General features: G+C 42.9%; 1 protein-coding gene across 9 annotated transcripts in view; it reads left to right on the forward strand.

The window, feature by feature from the left end:
• HIPK2 (homeodomain interacting protein kinase 2) overlaps nucleotides 1-21,159 on the forward strand; it is a 202,101-nt gene that overhangs the window by 9,034 nt on the left and 171,908 nt on the right. For 2 of the 9 annotated variants that reach the window (XM_067042011.1, XM_067042026.1), the window contains exon 2: nucleotides 21,085-21,149. The exons of the other annotated variants lie outside the window; for them this stretch is intronic. The gene's annotated coding sequence lies outside the window, so the exon portion shown is untranslated. The remainder of the gene's footprint in view (nucleotides 1-21,084; nucleotides 21,150-21,159) is intronic. 9 annotated transcript variants of the gene reach the window in all.

The raw sequence follows: 21,159 nt of genomic DNA on the forward strand, positions 1-21,159 counted from the left end.
CTGAGGTCACACGAGAGAGCGTGGCAGAGCACTTAGCCGCATGCCTGATCCGGGCATTCAGTAAATATTTGCTCCTTTCCAGTTTCCTCCCCATCCCTCATGGCCGTGATCTAGGACCAGGGAAGCTTGCTGGTGTCAGCAGTACCATGATACTTAGAGTCTGCCTGCTATATCCACAGCTTGCACATCCATGGATTCAACCAACCGTAGATTGAACATATTTGGGGAAAAAAAATCCAGAAAGTTCCAAAAAGCAAAGCTTGAATTTGCTGTGCACCCGGCAACTATCTACATAGCATTTACATTGTATTAGATGTTACAAGTAATCTAGAGATGATTTACAGTAAACAAGCAGATGCGTGTAGGTTTTGTGCAAATACTGCACCGTCTTATGTAAAGGACTTGAGCATACTAGGCGTTTGGTATCCACAGCGGTCCTGGAACCAGCACTCCTCAGAAACCAAAGGACGACCGATTCTGTTTTTCTAAAGACTCTCTTCTTTTGGTAGGCTCTCTTACATTCTACCCTGGGATCACAGTATCTCAGGATCTTACTGGGTCAGTCTTCACACACTCGTGTCAACCTTTGACACTTGAGGAAACTGAGGCCCAGAGCTCTGAAGAGGCTGCCTCAACATTGCCCCGAGAGTCACCCCGGCCGTGGGCGCAGAAACTCTAGGACAGTGACCACTGAGTGGGGCTTCACTGGGCCGCACTGCCAGCAGGAGCTCCATGGTGTGCTTCCCATGAGGCTGTCACAGCCGCGAACCTTCTCCCAGACCTGGGGGAGGTCCTGGGCCTGGTCCTCCTGGGTGCCTTGCCGCCCAGGGTACCTCCTGGAGCCCATCCCTTGGGGGGCTATTTCCCACTGTCCCGAGCAAAGCAAGGCCACATGCCCTCAGCTCTGGTTTTTAAAGAGACTTCTGTCAGGAAGTTGTTCCTTATGTTTCCCTGAGAAAGTTCGCAGCTTGTCACCACGAACTACTTATTAACAACAACAACAACAACAACAAAATCACAGAAGAGAAATCGGTACAATTGTGATGAGTTTCACAGAACCTCAGAGCACTTTTCAGTCATTAAGTGGCTTTAAAACAAAAAACACTGGGACTTCCCTGGGGGTCCTGGGGTTAAGACTCCAGGCTTTCACTGCAGAGGGACCAGGTTCGATCCCTGGTTGGAAAACTAAGATCCCACAAGCTGCGCTGCATGGCCAAAAATAAAAATTAATTAATTTTTAAAAAATGCTGATTTCCCAAGGTAGAGCTTTGAGTCATTCTTTATCTTTGATGTGACCAAAACTTGAACCCCATCCCTGTTGTCAGGCATTCTGACCCCACAGAGGATCCTGCTGGGGTCCCTTCTGTCTTGCGCTTCCCACCTCACTTGGAAGCTCTTCCATCCCAGTGAGTAACCCTTCATAGCGTTTGAACACACAGACTTTCGCACGAAGGGGTGGCTTGCCTTGACATTGCTGAATCCCAGGGTGACGGTGCAGGGTAGCCTGCAGCCCACTGATTCCTGGTTTGTGTGTCCAACCTACGACCACCTCCACCTCCCCGCGGACCTAGGGGTGCCTCCTGGCCACCTGCTCGGCCTCTTGTACCCCACAGGCCCTGCCTGGGGAAGGCCTACAAGTGGGTGCGAGGCCTTTTGGACGGGGATTACCAGGGTCCCAGGGATCCAGAACGTGGTCCGGAAGAGGACAGGGGCCCAGCTGGTGACCCTGGAGACACCTCTCCCCTTGGGGAGGGGTGTGGCTGGGCTCTTGAAAGTATGGGGTTCAGGGCTGGAGACCCTGTTGCCCTGTTTGTTCTCAGGGCAGTGCTGATAAGGGGACTTCTTGCTATAAAAACTTGGGCAACAAAGCAACTCAAAATGTTTCCTGTTTATACAAGTCATGGCTGGTGATTGCTTCACTGGACACTCTGCTCCTTTCTTTCCCTCCTCAACCTTGATGCTGTGCTTACAGTTGCTCCATAAAGCGTGGTTGATGAAAGTGCCCCATTTCCCGTTGCTGCCTAAGGAAAGCTCAGGAACCAGTATGTTGTTCCCACAGTGAACCTTGACAGAGAGCCTAGTCAGTCCAGGAGCTCTTCCGTTTTGTCTGTTTCAGCCATTGACATTCGCAGCCTCTCCTACTTCTGTCTTCCCTTGACGTCATCTCACCTCTCTGCTTCCACCTACTTATTTTTCCCCACTCACCTACCCACAGCGAGCCAGGCTCCTTACCTGCCTGCTCATCGTTTGACTTTGTGTATCTTGGCTGTGTCTCTGTCTTGTTATACTCGTAGGTGTCAGGGTCCAAGTGCAGGTACACTGGGGCTCACTTTGGGGAGTATTTGTGTAGGGAGCTGTTTTGGAGAAGCGCTTCTCCAGCTTTGGAAACCGTCAGTCACCTGGAGGGCTTGTTAAAATAAATCGCCGGGTGCCACCCTCAGAGTTTCTGTTTCAGTAGGTCTGGGGTGGGGCTTGAGAATTTGCATTTCTAATCGAGAGCCCCTATTTTAGAGGAATACATTCAGAATGAGAAATCAGTGTATATTTAAAATCAGATGGTAGTTGCTTTGATGGAAACTTTCCTTGGGCATGTGGGAGTCGGAGACCTGGCCGTGGTATCATTTGCTGTACTGCTCTCGGTGGCCGAGACGGCCTCCAGCCTCCAGTCTTCCGGCCTCAGCGCCGGGAGAGACGAGGCCCCATGTCCTCCAGGGCCCGTCCATGCAGGGGCTACTTTCTCTGGTTCTCTCTCCAGGGCCGGCCAGTCTGTCGTTCATCCAGTTTGGCACTGGGGCCTCAGAGTAGAATGGGCAGGTATCATTCTCACAGTAATAATATATCATTATTAATCGACATAAAGAGCTCTGTGATTGTTTCCATTTATGGAAGAGGAAATCGAGACTTAGAGGCATTAAAGAACCTGTCCAAAGTCTCATAAGCCAGGCCTTGAGCCCTCCTGACACTGGAGCCTGCTCTTGTCTTGGTCGGCCGGCCGGCCCTCCAGCTCCTCACAGGGCAGTTGGAGCGGTCGGTGCAACAGGCGGCGTGGAGAGCCACAATTACCTCGAGTAGGAAGGATCTGGGATCCCTCTCGGAGCAGGACAGCCACGGTGGGGGGCTGGCGGTGCTGGAGTGTTGATGTTGCAGACACACATCCTCCCACCCCCCGCTCACCCCCGCTCTGCTGTCCCATCTGCCTCCTCTGCATCCATTAGGGACAAACGAGGTGGTGAGTGTAAAGCACTCGGTCTGGGAGCTGGCATGTCGGAGGGTATATAGTAAGGGGCAGCCACGCCATGAATCCATGTGAGCAGCTAAACCAGAAATCTGAGAGTAATCTTCCTGAGACCTCTAAGAAAAAAAGTTATGAAAAGGTGGTAACAGCTAATACTTATCAAGCCTTTGGTATTGCCAGTTCTGTTCTAAGGTTTCAGTTATATTAACACATTGAATCCTGTAGTAATGCTGCAGGGTAGGTTCTGCCCAGCTGTGCTACGCTGCGGAGGCCCTGGAAGGTTGGGCCGCTGGCAGGCGGCTGAGCTGAGGTTGCCCCCCGCCACCGGCAGCCTGGATCTAGAGCTCCTGCCCCCACCCGCCAGGCTCCAGCTGCAAAGCGGAAAGTCTTCCCTCTTCCCGATCCCTTCCTTGATAAGAGAGTGAAATTAGTAAATGCGCTGGTTCTGCCCCAAGTGTAAAATGTTCTTTGTTTCAATCAGAATCTGAATAAATGCTTTAAAATTTGAGAAACTGATTTCTGTTGGTCTTCTTGAAAGATAAAGTGGCCGGCGTAGAACAGTCAGGTCTGAAAGATAAGAGCAGCAGAAGGGCCAGCTCTGCCATGTGTTAAACCAAACCATAAAGGTTCAGATTTGGGACGAAACTCGACAGACCCATCAGTGGGCAGAATAGGTGTGCCAGATTTAAGATCCTGTTGTCTGTGAGCATTTAATAGATGATGAAGGAGGTTCCACGAAGCGGTGGGGCAAGAAAACCTGATTTAACAAATGGGAATGGGACCACGTGATAGCAATTTGAAAAATCGCAACGGGTATTATCACCTCACAACATTATACCAAGATAAATTCTTTGTGATTAAAATGTTAAATTCAACAGAAGTCTGCTGAGCACATTAAGTATGCCAGGGACTGTTCTAGGTGCCAGAGGTGCAGCAACGAACAAAACAGATGTACACCCCTACCCTGAAGCAGCCTGCATTTTAATGGATAAAGGTAAATTTATCAATGGATTAAAAAAATCCATTTTTTAAGAAAGCTTGAAGGAAACAGAAGTGGATATTTATTAAACCTCCGGAGGGGTTGAAATTTCTAAGCTTAGAATCCGTTGAAGAAATCGCAGAGGAGGATATCGGTAGTTTTATTAACGTAGCATTCCCCAAATGTAAGGTTGTTTCTGGTTTTTCTATCATGAATCATTTCGCAGTGTCATTCAGTGTAACATTAAGGGGTGTCTGAATTTTAGGATCGGTTCTTCAAAGAAGCATTACTAGGTCAAGGGGTATGAACATTTATCCAGTTCTAGTTATAGACCACTGGATTAATTTCCTCCCCTAAGTGTTTTTGTATTAAACAAATCAAACCACCTAGATAAAGATTTAAATTCACCTGCCTGTTGATTCAGGAAGGCACAGAATTCCTCCTGCTCCGGGGTCGGGTAGCGGGCGCATCCCATTCCCAAGGGCTTTCAAACACCATCATCTCTGTATGTCAGTGACTCCCAAAGCTGTGCCTTTACCTAGACTTCTTTTCTGAGCTCCAAAGTCATAAAGCCAACAATCTACACGACATCTCTATTTGGATGTCTCACAAGCATCTCAAACTTAACGTGTACAAAGAAAAAAATCTTGGTCAACCACCTGAAATACGTGCTTCTCCCAGAAATCTTTATCTCCATAAATGGCATCTCGACTTCCACCCAGTCGTTCACATCAGAAACCTGAGTGTCATCCTCGACTTCGTTTCACTTCATATTTAATCCATCACCTAATTTTATCGATTTTTGCTTCCCAAATATAGCCATTCTTGTTTTTCGCTATAGTTATGTTCTATAAAGTCACCAGCAGAGGCTGGATTAGGAGATGGGCTACCACTCCTAGGATTAGCTTCCTGCGAGCCTCTGCTCATATTTTCATCAACTGATCAGTGCATAACCTTGTTTAGTGTGTGTTTTTGTTTAAAGACACCTTATTTAATATATATCATTGATTGATTAGCATTGAATCACACACAGCCCACAGCACTGTAACTCATGCCCGAATGAAGCCTAACTAACATGCAATTTTCTGTGAGAAACGTCACAGCTTCCTTGCACCTAGGAACTCCAGACAGCCCTTCATCACTACGCTTTGGGGTCATTTAAAAATCCCCAGCAATAAAGTACCAAACATGGGCTTCCCTGGTGGCGCAGTGGTTGAGAGTCCGCCTGCCGATGCAGGGGTCACGGGTTCGTACCCTGGTCCGGGAAGATCCCACATGCCGCGGAGCAACTAAGCCCGTGAGCCATGGCCGCTGGGCCTGCGTGTCCGGAGCCTGTGCTCCGCAACGGGAGAGGCCACAGCAGTGAGAGGCCCGCGTACCGCAAAAAAAATAAATAAATAAAATAAAATAAAATAAAATAAAAAAGTACCAAACATGTGAAAAACAGGGTACTAAATGGACCACGGAAAGTAGGCTTGCTTATAGTGTAAGAGCTGAAGCAAGAAGGCAGCGCTTGACCTCTTTTGACCTCAACTGGGAACACAGGCATCAGGCATCATGCAGCCCAGCTTTTTCCCGGCAGCGTGCGCGTGCCCAGGGATGATTGTGAAAGCACCTGCTGAGGATTGGTTTTGAAGTTACAAGTAAATTTTAGCAAGGTGGTGAATTTGCAGATGCGGAATCCACAAATAAATACGGTCTGCTTTGTATGGTGAACCTGTTTCTCTCTCCACTACCATCCGCTAGTCCATCGGTCAGCAGGAGTTCTGTAAAGGGCCACATAGTAGATTTTAGGCTTTGCAGGCCAAGTGGTCTCTGTCACAGCTACTCAGTTCTGCTGTGGTAGTGAAGGCAGCTGTAGACCAGACGTAAATGAGTAGGTGGGGGTGTGTTCCAGTAAAGCTTTACTTACACAAACAGGCTCTGGGCTGCATTGTTTGGACCCTTGCAGTCTAGTCTAACCCACCTCGGTATCTCGTCTGCACTACCTGCCTGACCTGTCCCGCCCCCCCACCCCACCCCCCATCCATTCTCGGGCCTCCAGCCGATTTCCATGCGGATTTTAAGTGTAACAGATCTGATCGCTCTCCTACTTCAGGTGGCCAACCGCTTCCCATCACACTTCTAGTAAAATCCCAAATCCCGAGAAACACAGCGACAGCACGGCTCCTGCTGATTTCTGCAGTCTCACTTTAGGTCAGTCTTCCCCTTGGTCGTCCCCTTTGTGACTGTCCCTCGCTGCTTCCTGCTTCAGCACCTTTGCACACAGTCTCGCTGCTTGGAATGCTCGCCTGCCCTCTGCCTGGCCAGCACCCGCTCCCTCTGCAGTCACAGCTGAAATGTCACTTCCTGTAAATTAGATGCCCCTGTTCTGATCGCAGGGCACGCCGCTCTTCTCCTTCATGACACTTAGAGTGTTCAGGGGCCGGTGTGTCCGGGTGTATTTGTTTTCCACCTGCCTGCCCCATCGGACTGCAGGCTCCGGGAAGATGGGCCGAGTCTGTCATTTCTGTCTTCTCTGCTCGTGTCACCTTCACATGCACCGTAGACACTTTCCAAGACTTGTTAACTCAGCACATGATTGTACAGCACACTTTTGTTCGTACAGATCTTTGTATGATGCTGCAATATAGAAACCTGCAAAAGTCACCCTTTTAGAGCCTCTAGGATATCTTCTCGGTTTGAGAGTGATGAGTAAAGAGAAAAGAAATCCTGATAAGTGAGTTTGTAAATGGGTGTGAATGTGTCTTTATTGTCAGAGGGTGATTCTGCCATCAGGTACACCTAGTCCAGGGCTTTCTCCCTGGGACTCGAGTGCTGTGTTCTGTCCTGCTGGTCTCCTAAGGATTTTTTTGAACTTCGCTGGTAACGTTTTTCACACAGGGAAGTGGAGGTGAAGCGTGCTTGAGGAGGCATTTTGGTACCCCTTTTAAGAACTGACTTTCGTTTCTTATCTCAAACCATCACCTCATCCCTCTGAGACCTTAACTGGTATTAGTTTTTTTCCTACAGCATTGCCATCATCTGGGGAAGAAAATCCTTGATTTGTCAGAGAATCATCCAAGTAACAAAGCTCCAAATTGAAGAACATTCCACCAAGAATCCTGCATGCTCTCAGTGGACAGACCACTTAGCATATTTTAGGAAGCTCATGCATCATTTCTTAGATGGTCTTTTGTAGATTAGCAGTGATGAAATACAAAGCCTTATTTAACTACTTTTATTTTTTCAAGAGGTGTGTTACAGAAACACCACTTGTGCATTACAAAAATTAGAAGATAAAGGCAAGCAAAACATACGCACACCCTTCCTCTTGCCTTTCTCCAGAGATTACCACTGTTATCCTTGTAGGTCTTTTTCTGTGCATATATATGTATGCATACTTTTTTCTTTAACACCAAAATGATGTAGTACTGTTTTGTAATCTGCTTTTTTCAAGGAACAATTTACAGCCTTTATTTCAGTAAACTTTATTTCCTTTAGTTCCTTGTCCATATTCAGATTTCCATTATTGGCCTTCAAATGTCCTTTGAAGCCAGTTTGTTGAAATCAATATCTAATCAAGGACCACGCACTGCATCTGGTTGTAACTTTCTTTTCATCTCCCAACCTGGCAGTCTCTCTCTAAAGAAATAGGCCAGTTGCCCATAGAAGCTGTCACCTTCTAGATGTGTGGGGCTGCTTCCTTAGGGTGGTGCCGAGCTTGATTCTGCATCTCCTTTACTTCCTGTGTCTTAGGGGCTCAGTGAATTCAGGTTCATCATTTGGGGCTAGAGTACCCGAGTTGATTCTGGGCGCTTGCTTCACCTTCCAGGGACCCACTATTAGTGAAGCTCAGATTGACCCCTGGATGAGGGTTATGGCAGCCTGAACCCTTCCCTGTCCAGTTCCATTTTCCCCCTTGAGACCCAAAAGTGATCTGTGAGGTATAACTTTGGCATACAGACCATTTACTGAATGCTTTTAGCACCAAATGATAATTCTTGCCTGAACTCATACATTTCATTAGGTTTTGTAAAATGATGTTTTCCTAATTCTTATATAAAGTAGAGCTTTTCCTCTTCAACTGGGGCCAACTGGTAACCCCGAAATAATAGTTCTCACTGGAAAAGCAGGATCTTTGCTAATACTCACCCTTTAATGATTAATTTTCAAATTAAGGAGTTGCATAGTAGCCATTTCAAATAGTGAGAAATGAGTTTTTTTTCTGCCTTTTTTATCATTAAGTAGTTGTGGATTTTTATTGATTTGGTATGTTTTGATCATTAATCTTTCTGTTACAACTTTAGGCAGTGAGACCCCCTCAGCTAGCTCCTGTGACCTCTTGACAGGACCTCACAATCGTGAAAAGCTTTCTTGCTAAATGGTACACAAGCCCCAGGCTCATCTTGGACTTTGTAGTGGTATTGGACAATGGTGTTAGAGACCACGATCTGGTCATTAGGGGTGGTTATTACTACAGAGGTGACTTTTTGCAAGAGAATTTCGGTGGACAGAGCTAGAAAATACATGTTGTTAAAAATTAAGAGTTCAGACACATGTTTAATTTAGTTTTAATTACCCTGTGCATTTGCTTACTTTCCTCAATTTTATCATTGTAACTCCTTTCTTTTCTATAAAAAAATCTTTATTTCTTCTATAACCTGTAAATATAAGAATAAAGTTTCAAAACACCATTTATATTATTATAAATGCTGAAACTACAAAAGAAACTTTTAACACATCTTTGTAATTTTGTCTTCTCTTTAGCATGCATCCAACTAAGGATATACAGTTGACCCTTGAACAGTACAGGGGTTAGGGGCACCAGCCTCCACCCCCTGCACAGTCACAAATTCACATACAGCTTTTGACTTCCCCAGAGCTTAACTACTAATAGCCTGCTGTTGACTGGAAGCCTTACCAACAATATAAACAGTTGACTAACACACATTTTGTATGTTACATGTATAACTACATATATCTTATGCATTCATGACGTACCTAACTTTTTCTTGATTTTTTTTTTGTGTGTGTGTGGATATTTCTAGGGCTACACAGTTCATCTGCAGGTTTTTTTCAAATTATTGCAAATCTCTAAAAAAGAAAAAATTCCAGTATGTTTACTGAAAAAAATCAGTGTATAAGTGGACCCACGTAGGTCAAACCTGTGTTGTTCAAGGGTTAACTGTATAATTAAAAGCTGTGTTCTAAAATCTCTAAAAATAAATTCTTCTTCAGGGTGACTGTGTCACCAGTTTGACATATGATTAGGTTCATATCTTTCAGCTTCTTTTCAGTTTCAGAAATTTTTAAATTTAGCTTTTTTTGAGAGAGGTGATGCATTTATATGACTGGAACATCAAAGCTACACCAATGTTAAACGTACATGACAGGTATATGGGAATTTGTTAAGTTATTCTTTCTACATTTCCTTTTCGTTTGGAAGTTAAAATAATTAACTTTAAACCATATAGGGACTTCCCTGGTGGCGCAATGGTTAAGAATCCACCTGCCAATGCAGGGCACATGGGTTTGAGCCCTGGTCTGGGAAGATCCCACATGCCATGGAGCAACGAAGCTCATGCTCCACAACTATTGAACCTGCGCTCTAGAGTCCACGAGCCACAACTAGTGAGCCCATGTGCCACAACTACTGAAGCCCGCGCACCTAGAGCCCATGCTCTGCAACAAGAGAAGCCACCACAATGAGAAGCCCATGCACTGCAATGAAGAGTAGCCCCCGCTCACCGCAACTAGAGAAAGCCCACGGCCACAGCTAGAGAAAGCCCGGGGCCACAACTAGAGAAAGCCCGCGTGCAGCAGTGAAGACCCAACACAGCCAAAAAGAAATTAATTAATTAATTTTTTAAAATTTATAAATTTAAACCATATAGAAAGATATACACAATGAAGTCTTTACTTGGTTCCCTCATAGATAGCCATTTTTATTAGTGTCTTGACCCTTTGAGTCTTTCATTTTGCATATTCAAATTGTGTGTGTATGTGTACACTCTTACTCGTTTATACAAGAGGTAACATACCATATATATTGTTCTACATCTTAACGTTTTCTCTTAACAATATATTCTGGAGCTCTCTATATACTAGTACACAGAGATTATCCTCAGGCTTTTTTTTTTTTTTTTTTTTTTTTTTTTGCGGTACGTGGCCCTCTCACTGTTGTGGCCTCTCTCTTCACGGAGCACAGGCTCTGGATGTGCAGGCCCAGCGGCCATGGCTCACGGGCCCAGCCGCTCTGCAGCATGTGGGATCCTCCCGGACCGGGGCACAAACCCGCATCCCCTGCCTTGGCAGTCAGACTCGTAACCACTGTGCCAGGGAAGCCCTATCCTCAGGCTTTTTTACAGCCACAGAGTACCTATTTTGTTGACATATCAGGTTTATGGAACATTAACATAATCTTAGATTGTATCCAATCCTCTGCTATTTACAAACCACCTGTAGTGTGTCACCTTATAAACATGTCATTTCATACTCATGCAGGTGCATCTGTAGGATAGAATCCTATAAGTGGGATTGTATGGTCAAAGGGTAAATACATTTGTAACTTTTAAAAGGTATTGACAAATTCCTCCAGTTAGGATTTGTACCACGTTTCTCTAGAACAAGCAGTCTACGAATGTGCCTGTTTCCCTAGAGCAGTGCCCATAGAGTCTGTTGGGAAACTTTTTTATTTTTGCTGGTAAGTGAGAAATGGTATTTCAATGTAGTTTTCATTTATATTTCTTTTATTATAAGTGAGGTTGAGCATCTTTTCATTTGTTTAAATGTCATTTGATATTTATTTTATGCAAACTGTGTTTTGAACTTTATACGTTTTCCTACTATGTTGTTGGTCTTTTTCTTCTTTATTTCTAAGCGCTCTTTATATATTTTTTGTGATATGAATTGCGATTACTTTTTCCCAGTTGGTCATGTATGTTTTTTGTATGTGTGTATTTATTTTTTTGAATTTTTGAATTTTATTTTATTTTTTTATACAGCAGTTTCTTTTTAGTCATCAATTTAATACACATCAGTGTATACATGTCAATCCCAATTGCCCAATTCATCACACCAACCCCCTCACCCCCCCACCGTTTTCCCCCCGTGGTGTCCATACGTTTGTTCTCTACATTTGTGTCTCAGTTTCTGCCCTGCAAACCGGTTCATCTGTACCATTTTTCTAGGTTCCACATATATGCGTTAATATATGATATTTGTTTTTCTCTTTCTGACTTACTTCACTCTGTATGATAGTCTTTAGATCCATCCACGTCTCAACAAATGACCCAATTTCATTCCTTTTTATGGTTGAGTAATATTCCATTGTATATATGTACCACATCTTCTTTATCCATTCGTCTGTTGATGGGCATTTAGGTTGCTTCCATGATCTGGCTATTGTAAATAGTGCTGCAATGAACATTGTGGTGCATGTGTCTTTTTGAATTATGGTTTTCTCTGGGTATATGCCCAGTAGTGGGATTGCTGGATCATGTGGTAATTCTATTTTTAGTTTTTTAAGGAACCTCCTTACTGTTCTCCATAGTGGCTGTATCAATTTACATTCCCACCAACAGTGCAAGAGGGTTTCCTTTTCTCCACACCCTCTCCAGCATTTGTTGTTTGTAGATTTTCTGATGATGCCCATTCTGACTGGTGTGAGGTGATACCTCACTGCAGTTTTTATTTGCATTTCTCTAATAATTAGTGATGTTGAGTAGCTTTTCATGTGCTTCTTGGCCATCTGTATGTCTTCTTTGGAGAAATGTCTGTTTAGGTCTTCTGCCCATTCTTGGATTGGGTTGTTTGTTTTTTTAATATTGAGCTGCATGAGCTGTTTATATATTTTGGAGATTAATCCTTTGTCTGTTGATTCATTTGCAGATATTTTCTCCCATTCTGAGGGTTGTCTTTTCATCTTGTTTATGGTTTCCTTTGCTGTGCAAAAGCTTTTAAGTTTCATTAGGTCCCATTTGTTTATTTTTGTTTTTATTTCCACTACTCTGGGAGGTGGATCAAAAAAGATCTTGCTGTGATTTATGTCAAAGAGTGTTCTTCCTATGTTTTCCTCTAAGAATTTTATAGTGTCCGGTCTTACATTTAGGTCTCTAATCCATTTTGAGTTTATTTTTGTGTATGGTGTTAGGGAGTGTTCTAACTTTGTTCTTTTACATGTAGCTGTCCAGTTTTCCCAGCACCACTTATTGAACAGACTGTCTTTTCTCCATTGCATATCCTTGCCTCCTTTGTCATAGATTAGTTGACCATAGGTGCATGGGTTTATCTCTGGGCTTTCTATCTTGTTCCATTGATCTGTGTTTCTGTTTTTGTGCCAGTACCATATTGTCTTGATTACTGTAGCTTTGTAGTATAGTATGAAGTCAGGGAGTCTGGTTCCTCCAGCTCCGTTTTTTTCCCTCAGGACTGCTTTGGCTATTCGGGGTCTTTTTTGTCTCCATACAAATTTTAAGATTTTTTGTTCTAGTTCTGTAAAAAATGCCATTTGTACTTTGATAGGGATTGCACTGAATCTGTAGATTGCTTTGGGTAGTATAGTCATTGTCACAATATTGATTCTTCCAATCCAAGAACATGGTATATCTCTCCATCTGTTGGTATCATCTTTAATTTCTTTCATCAGTGTCTTACAGTTTTCTGCATACAGGTCTTTTGTCTCCCTAGGTAGGTTTATTCCTAGGTATTTTATTCTTTTTGTTGCAATGGCAAATGGGAGTGTTTCTTTAATTTCTCTTTCAGATTTTTCATCATTAGTGTATAGGAATGCAAGAGATTTCTGTGCATTAATTTTGTGTCCTGCAACTTTACCAGATTCTAGTAGTTTTCTGGTGGCATCTTTAGGATTCTCTGTATAGTATCATGTCATCTGCAAACAGTGACAGTTTTACTTCTTCTTTTCCAATTTGTATTCCTTTTATTTCTTTTTCTTCTCTGATTGCCGTGGCTAGGACTTCCAAAACCATGTTGAATAATAGTGGTGAGAGTGGACATCCTTGTTTTGTTCCTGGTATTGGAGGAAATGCTTTCAGTTTTTCACCATTGAGAATGATGTTTGCTGTGGGTTTGTCGTATATGGCCTTTATTATGTTGAGATAGGTTCCCTCTATGCCCCCTTTTGGAGAGTTTTTATCATAAATGGGTGTTGAATTTTGTCAACAGCTTTTTCTGCATCTATTGAGATGATCATATGGTTTTTACTCTTCAATATGTTAATATGGTGTATCACATTGATTGATTTGCTTATATTGAAGAATCCTTGCATCCCTGGGATAAATCCCACTTGATCATGGTGTATGATCCTTTTAATGTGTTGTTGGATTCTGTTTGCTAGTATTTTGTTGAGGATTTTTGTATCTATATTTATCAGTGATATTGGTCTGTAATTTTCTTTTTTTGTAGTATCTTTGTCTGGTTTTGGTATCAGGGTGATGGTGGCCTCATAGAATGAGTTTGGGAGTGTTCCTTCCTCCGCAGTGTTTTGGAAGAGTTTGAGAGGGATGGGTGTTAGCTCTTCTCTAAATGTTTGATAGAATTCACCTGTGAAGCCATCTGGTCCTGGACTTTTGTTTGTTGGAAGATTTTTAATCACAGTTTCAATGTCATTACTTGTGATTGGTCTGTTCATATTTTCTATTTCTTCCTGGCTCAGTCTTGGAAGGTTATACCTTTCTAAGAATTTGTCCATTTCTTCCAGGTTGTCCATTTTATTGGCATAGAGTTGCTTGTAGTAGTCTCTTAGGATGCTTTGTATTTCTGAGGTGTCTGTTGTAATTTCTCCTTTTTCATTTCTAATTTTATTGATTTGAGTCCTCTCCCTCTTTTTCTTGATGAGTCTGCCTAATGGTTTATCAATTTTGTTTATCTTCTCAAAGAACCGGCTTTTAGTTTTTATTGATCTTTGCTAGTGTTTTCTTTGTTTCTATTTCATTTATTTCTGGTCTGATCTTTATGATTTCTTTCTTTCTGTTAACTTTGAGTTTTGTTTATTCTTCTTTCTCTAGTTCCTTTAAGTGTAAGATTAGATTGTTTATTTGAGATTTTTCTTGTTTCTTGAGGTAAGCTTGTATAGCTATAAACTTCCCTCTTAGAACTGCTTTTGCTGCATCCCATAGGTTTTGGATCGTTGTGTTTTCATTGTCATTTGTCTCTAGATATTTTTTGAGTTCCTCTTTGATTTCTTCAGTTACCTCTTGGTTATTTAGTAACGTATTGTTTAGCCTCCATGTGTTTGTGTTTTTTACATTTTTTTTCCCCTGTAGTTCATTTCTAACCTCATAGCGTTGTGGTCAGAAAAGATGCTTGATATGATTTCAGTTTTCTTAAATTAACTGAGGCTTGATTTGTGACCCAAGATGTGATCTGTCCTGGAGAATGTTCCATGTGCACTTGAGAAGAAAGTGTAATCTTCTCTTTTTGGATGGAATGTCCTATAAATATCAATTAAATCTATCTGGTCTATTGTGTCATTTAAAGCTGTGTTTCCTTATTAATTTTCTGTTTGGATGATCTGTCCATTGGTGTAAGTGAGGTGTTAAAGTCCCCCACTATTATTGTGTTACTGTTGATTTCCTCTTTTATAGCTGTTAGCAGTTGCCTTATGTATTGAGGTGCTCCTATGTTGGGTACATATATATTTATAATTGTTATATCTTCTTGGATTAATCCCTTGATCATTATGTAGTGGCCTTCCTTGTCTCTTGTAACATTCTTTATTTTAAAGTCTGTTTTATCTGATATGAGTATTGCTACTCCAGCTTTCTTTTGATTTCCATTTGCATGGAATATCTTTTTCCATCCCCTCACTTTCAGTCTGTATGTGTCCCTAGGTCTGAAGTGGGTCTCTTGTAGACAGCATATAGATGGGTCTTGTTTTTGTATCCATTCAGCAAGCCTGTGTCTTTTGGTTGGAGCATTTAATCCATTCACGTTTAAGGTCATTATCAATACATATGTTCCTATGACCATTTTCTTAATTGTTTTGGGTTTGTTTTTGTAGGTCTTTTTCTTCTCTTGTGTTTCCCACTTAGAGAAGTTCCTTTAGCAGTTGTTGTAGAGCTGGTTTGGTGGTGATGAATTCTCTTAGCTTTTGGTTGTCTGTAAAGCTTTTGATTTCTCCATCGAATCTGAATGAGATCCTTGCTGGGTAGAGCAATCTTGGTTGTAGTTTCTTCCCTTTCATCACTTTAGGTATATCATGCCACTCCCTTCTGCCTTGTAGAATTTCTGCTGAGAAATCAGCTGTTAACCTTATGGGAGGTCCCTTGGATGTTATTTGTTGTTTTTCCCTTTCAGCTTTCAATAAGTTTTCTTTGTCTTTAATTTTTGCCAGTTTGATTACTATGTGTCTTGGCATGTTTCTCCTTGGGTTTATCCTGTATGGGACTCTCTGCACTTCCTGGACTTGGGTGGCTGTTTCCTTTCCCACGTTAGGGAAGTTTTCGACTATAATCGCTTCAAATATTTTCTCGGGTCCTTTCTCTCTCTCTTCTCCTTCTGGGACCCCTATAATGCGAATGTTGTTGCGTTTAATGTTGTCCCAGAGGTCTCTTAGGCTGTCTTCATTTCTTTTCATTCTTTTTTTCTTTATTCTGTTCTGCAGCAGTGAATTCCACCATTCTGTCTTCCAGGTCACTTATCCATTCTTCTGCCTCAGTTATTCTGCTGTTGATTCCTTCTAGTGTATTTTTCATTTCAGTTATTGTATTGTTCATCTCTGTTTGTTTGTTCTTTAATTCTTCTAGGTCTTGGTTAAACATTTCTTGCATCTTTTTGATCTTTGCCTCCATTCTTTTTCCGAGGTCCTGGATCATCTTCACTATCATTCTGAATTCTTTTTCTGGAAGGTTGCCTGTCTCCACTTCATTTAGTTGTTTTTCTGGGGTTTTATCTTGTTCCTTCATCTGGTGCATAGCCCTCTGCCTTTTCATCTTGTCTTTCTGTGAATGTGGTTTTTGTTCCACAGGCTGCAGGATTGTAGTTCTTCTTGCTTGGTCATATATGTTTTGATTCACTGATGGTGGTGTCTTTTGCCCTTCAGAAGTCTTTTTAATTTTATGTAATCACTTTTACCTTTTTGTTTATGGCTCCTATATTTTGAGTCAGAGTTAGAAAGACATTTCCTATTTCAGGTTTTAAGTTCCCTCTGGTACTTCTGTAATTTTATTTTTCTACATACATTTTGGTTCATTTGGTGTTTATACTAGGGTATGTTCTGAGATTTTGGTGCCAACTTTATATTTTTCCAATATTCAGTTGTCCAGACAACGTTTATTAAAACGTTTATATTTTTTCCACAGTATCATGATGTCTACTTTATCATATATGAAATTCCTGTAGGCCCAGGGGTCTATTTCCAGATTCTGTATTTTTCCACTGGTCGATCTGTTGTTAATTATTGAGGTTTATATTGTCTTTTAATATCTGAAAAGACTAGTTCTCCCTCATTGCTGTTTCTTTTCAGAGTTTTCCTGGCTATTCCCCCTGTGTGTTTTTCCATATGAACTTTGGAATCAGCATGTCTTGTTTTCAGAAGAAATCTGTTGGTATTTCCATTGGGATCACATTAAATTTATAAATTGCTCAGAGGGTATTAACATCTTTACAAGGTGTCGAGTCTTATCTAAGATCATGTTTTCTTTCCATGTGTTCTTTTTTGCGTGTGTACTTTAGTAATGTTTAAAGTTTACTGTATATAGTTTATATATAAAGTTTATGCTTATAGTTTTTCATTGTCTTCTAATTGGTTGTTGTTTGCATGTATGAAGATTGTTGATTTTCATATATATTTTTAGCAGCCTTATTGAGCTGTAATTCACCATTTAAAGGGTACGGTTCAGTGGGTTTTAGGATATACACAGCACTGTGCAGTCATCACCCCTATCTAATTTTATAACATTTTCCTCACCCCAAAAAGAAGCTCTGTGCCCATTAGTAGTTATTCCCCAGTCCCATCTTCCCCTCATTCCTTGGAGACCACTAATCTATTAATACTTTCTGTTATGGAATTTCATATAGATGAAATCATACAACACATGGTCTTTTGCAACAGGGTTCTTTCATTTACCATAACGTTTTCAAGTTCTTCCATGTTGTAGCCTGTGTCCATCTTTTTTTTTTATCATAGCCATCCCTGTGGATGTGAAGTGGTATCTCATTGTGGCTTTGATTTGCTGATTTCTTTATGTATTTAGTTTCCTTTTGCCACCACCCACTCTGGTGAGACTTCATGAGAGCAGGGAGTGGGCTTTCAGTTCTAAAGCCCCAATGCCTAAATAATGCCTGGCAAATATTTGGTGTAACTAGATGCTTATGGAATGAATGATTGGATCTATTATATTTCTAGACCACTTCTACTTTTAAAAATTACTGTGTGGTTTAGCGGACATAAATTAATTATTTTACCCTAGGCAGGATATAATTAGAGAGTGGGGTGTTGTGTTTTTTTTTTGCCACTAGAAAGTCATGTGTTATATCCAACAGCCCTGTAAAAACAATTGTGTGTGATACATGGTTTGTGATGGCCAACGCTACCTTCTCTTACATTAGAATGAATGACTGAGAGTTGCTGGAACATATGTCTAGGAGACTCGTTATCTTTGCAGGAGGATGATTTTAAGCCCTAGATTCTATTGTTGTTGGAGACTCCTTGGTAAGATACATAAGATAAACATGAGAAATTAGGTAAAGGTGTTCTGAGCCTGGGAACAGGGAGTTTTGAGTGAGATAGATCAGCTCAGGTATGTTTAAGAAGTCCTAAGTTTACCGGGGGGGCTGTGTTCCAGAATTTCTTTTATAAGGTGGTTGTGTGGACACAAATCACATTTAACAATAGAAAAAAGTGGTATTAGTTAAGACCAGGGTGTCAAGTAAGCCTTGAGGAACAATGAAGAGTACGTGGCTGATGCATGGGTGGGGGCGGGGCACATGTGGGAGATCTCCATGCCTTCTGCTCAGTTTTGCTGTGAACCTCAAACTGCTGTAAAAAATAAAGTCTAGGGCTTCCCTGGTGGCGCAGTGGTTGAGAATCTGCCTGCTAATGCAGGGGACACGGGTTCGAGCCCTGGTCCGGGAGGATCCCACATGCCGCGGAGCAACTAGGCCCGTGAGCCACAGCTACTGAGCCTGCGCGTCTGGAGCCTGTGCTCCGCGACAAGAGAGGCCGTGACAGTGAGAGGCCCGCGCACTGCGATGAGGAGCGGCCCCCGCTCGCCGCAACTAGAGAAAGCCCTCGCACAGAAACGAAGACCCAACACAGCCAAAAATAAATAAATTAATTAATAAACTCCTACCCCCAACATCTAAAAAAATAAAGTATAATAAAAATTTTGAAAAAATAGCATAGCTGAAATACATGTATTTTGTAGGAAAAGGGAAATAATTTAATGTCAGAAAAATAAGATGGAATTAGAAATTATTTCTCTTTAATGTCAGTGTATGAAGATATCGTGTGTGTGTGTGTGTGTGTGTGTGTGTGTGTGTGTGTGTTTGCAGGAGACTTTTGATCACCATCCAAGGATTTAGAGGCTGACAATACTGGATTTTTATATTGCTCCACTTTTGTTCAAAAGATGTGACTTTTAACAAGATTATTACCCTTATATTATTATTAGGCATGTTTGGGTTGAGGGTAGGAGAAAGAGAGAGATTGATAAATTCACTGATTCCTTCATTTAGATAGATTTTCCTAAAGTACCTGAACCTGAGGAACATGATGGTAGAATATTGTTCTAAAGCATCTGCATTCGCTGTAAGAAAAGATTCGTCTGGAAGGCACTAATTGAGAATTGAAATGTACGAGAGGGAAGCAGTATCTATAGGACAGATGGATCCAGAAAGGTAGCTGTGGGCCCACCTGGAGGCAGTGATTTGAGGGGGTGCAGGGAACAGAGTTAATCAGACTGTCAGGAAGAACATTTTAGTGCCCGAATCTCTCTACAAACGGACAGTCCTGTGGATCAGAGACTCCTTTCGTGCTGGAGGTGTTCAGGGTGAGCGCCTTTTGATGAGGCTGCTGGGGAATAGGATCCAGTGTAAGATGGACAGTTGGCCTAGGGGGCCTTTAAAATTCCTTCTGAGAGGGCTTCCCTGGTGGCGCAGTGGTTGAGAATCCGCCTGCCGATGCAGGAGACACGGGTTTGTGCCCTGGTCCGGGAAGATCCCACATGCCACGGAGCGACTGGGCCCGTGAGCCATGGCCGCTGAGCCTGCGCGTCCGGAGCCTGTGCTCCGCAACGGGAGAGGCCACAACGGTGAGAGGCCCGCGTACCGCAAAAAAAAAAAAAAAAAAAAAAAAAAAAAAAAAAAAAATTCCTTCTGAGAGAGAAGGTGTAGTCCTGATATACAGGACTATAGAGAGAAGGTATACACTCCTGATGGGAGGGAATGTGTCTGAAGTGTGGGTCCAGCTTTTCTCATGGCCTCCACCAAACCTGATGGCATCGTTTCTCTTCTCCACCAGCGCACATGAAGCTTCAGCTGGGCATTTCCTTGACCCAAAGCCAGGTGACAGCACCGAGCACCTCCCGTTCACGCTCCTTCTATCAGGAGAGACTTAGATTAAGTAACTATTTTTCTTTAAATGGTTCTGAAATGAAAGGACAGGGCCTGGTGTGCCATGTCCTCTTTCCAGCCCTCAGTTCAGGCCTGACCTGCAGCTTCTCCCCGCTTTCTAAGGGTGCAGACGCAGAGATAACCAGGACGCGACCCTGAACTGGAGCAGGGAGCATGGCCCCAAGCGGTTCTGGCTCCGGCGTGGCGCCCGCGCTGAAGTCCAGCTGAAGCCCAGCAGCCCGGGCTGCTGCCCTCTGCTCCTTGGTTATTCAGTGCAACCTTTAGTCTAGGAAAAGTGCCAGTCTTCCTTTCCAAGAATCATATCTCCCTAAATGGGGCAATCTGCTTTAAATGCCTTCTCGGCTGGCGCCTTCCCCATCCCACGATTGGCACAATTAAAGCAACAGTTTCGCCTTTTTAACTGCCTGTACTGTGCTAGATTGGGTGGGTCGCTGTGGGCCGTGTGTGTGAGTGCGTGTGTGTTCCTGCCTGCCCGTGCGTACACGCCCATGTGCACCAACACGTCATCCTTCCACCCTCAAAATGGTCATTTTCAGAAGTGCTAAGAGTCACAGGTAAGCCCCGCATTTGCATTTTCCCTATTGTGCTCAACCTAAAAAAAAATTTTTTTAAAGCAGGCTGGCTACTGTGATGCACAAGGCTTTTTGTGTCTCTCTGGGAAGACCTTGTGCTGAGCTGAGAGATACGCTTCTCTCTGCACGGTCCCAAGTCGGAATTTGCTCTGTCACTCAAGACATTGGGCATCTTTCTCCAGTCTCTCCCCTTTCTCCTCCTGCACTCACTGTTCACCGTCCGCGAGACAGTTGGGGCTGCTCTCAGCATGGTGTGAAGAAGCCTCCTGTGGTTGCTCTGGGTTCTCTCTGATTCCCAGTTCAGCTAACAAGCCAACCCCTGTTCAGCTGAGCTCCTTTGGAACCTGGTTTTTATTACCCGCCACTCGGCTTGAACCAGAGGCTTCTTCTCTCAGGGCGTGCCGGTGACTGCTTCGCTACCCTCTGTGCCATGAAGGCAGCCAGCTGTTTGCCAGCACTTCACCCTCAGAAGTCAACCTTTCAGCACCATTTGAGGCCCACTGGGTGTAGAGCCCTGTGTTAAGTGGTTCAGCTGGGAACAGAAGATACCACCTTACCTTCTGGGTCACCTAAAGAGGGACAGAAGAACCTTGGGGCAGACGCCCACCTGTGCTCTCCCAGTAACGTAGATGGAGACACCCTCTTGTGGGACATGGACTTGGAGTTGACTTCCTGGTTGTGGGGACAAACCTGTACTCACTTCTGCCTTGTTTGTCACCTAGGTCCCCTTGTGATTAAATCAGCTGTGCAGATGTTCAGCCTGTAGCAGTGGCATTGGACTCATGTTGTAAGTTAAG

This window comes from Kogia breviceps, chromosome 9 (assembly GCF_026419965.1).
Source record: "Kogia breviceps isolate mKogBre1 chromosome 9, mKogBre1 haplotype 1, whole genome shotgun sequence".
NCBI classification, from domain to species: Eukaryota; Metazoa; Chordata; class Mammalia; order Artiodactyla; family Physeteridae; genus Kogia; species Kogia breviceps.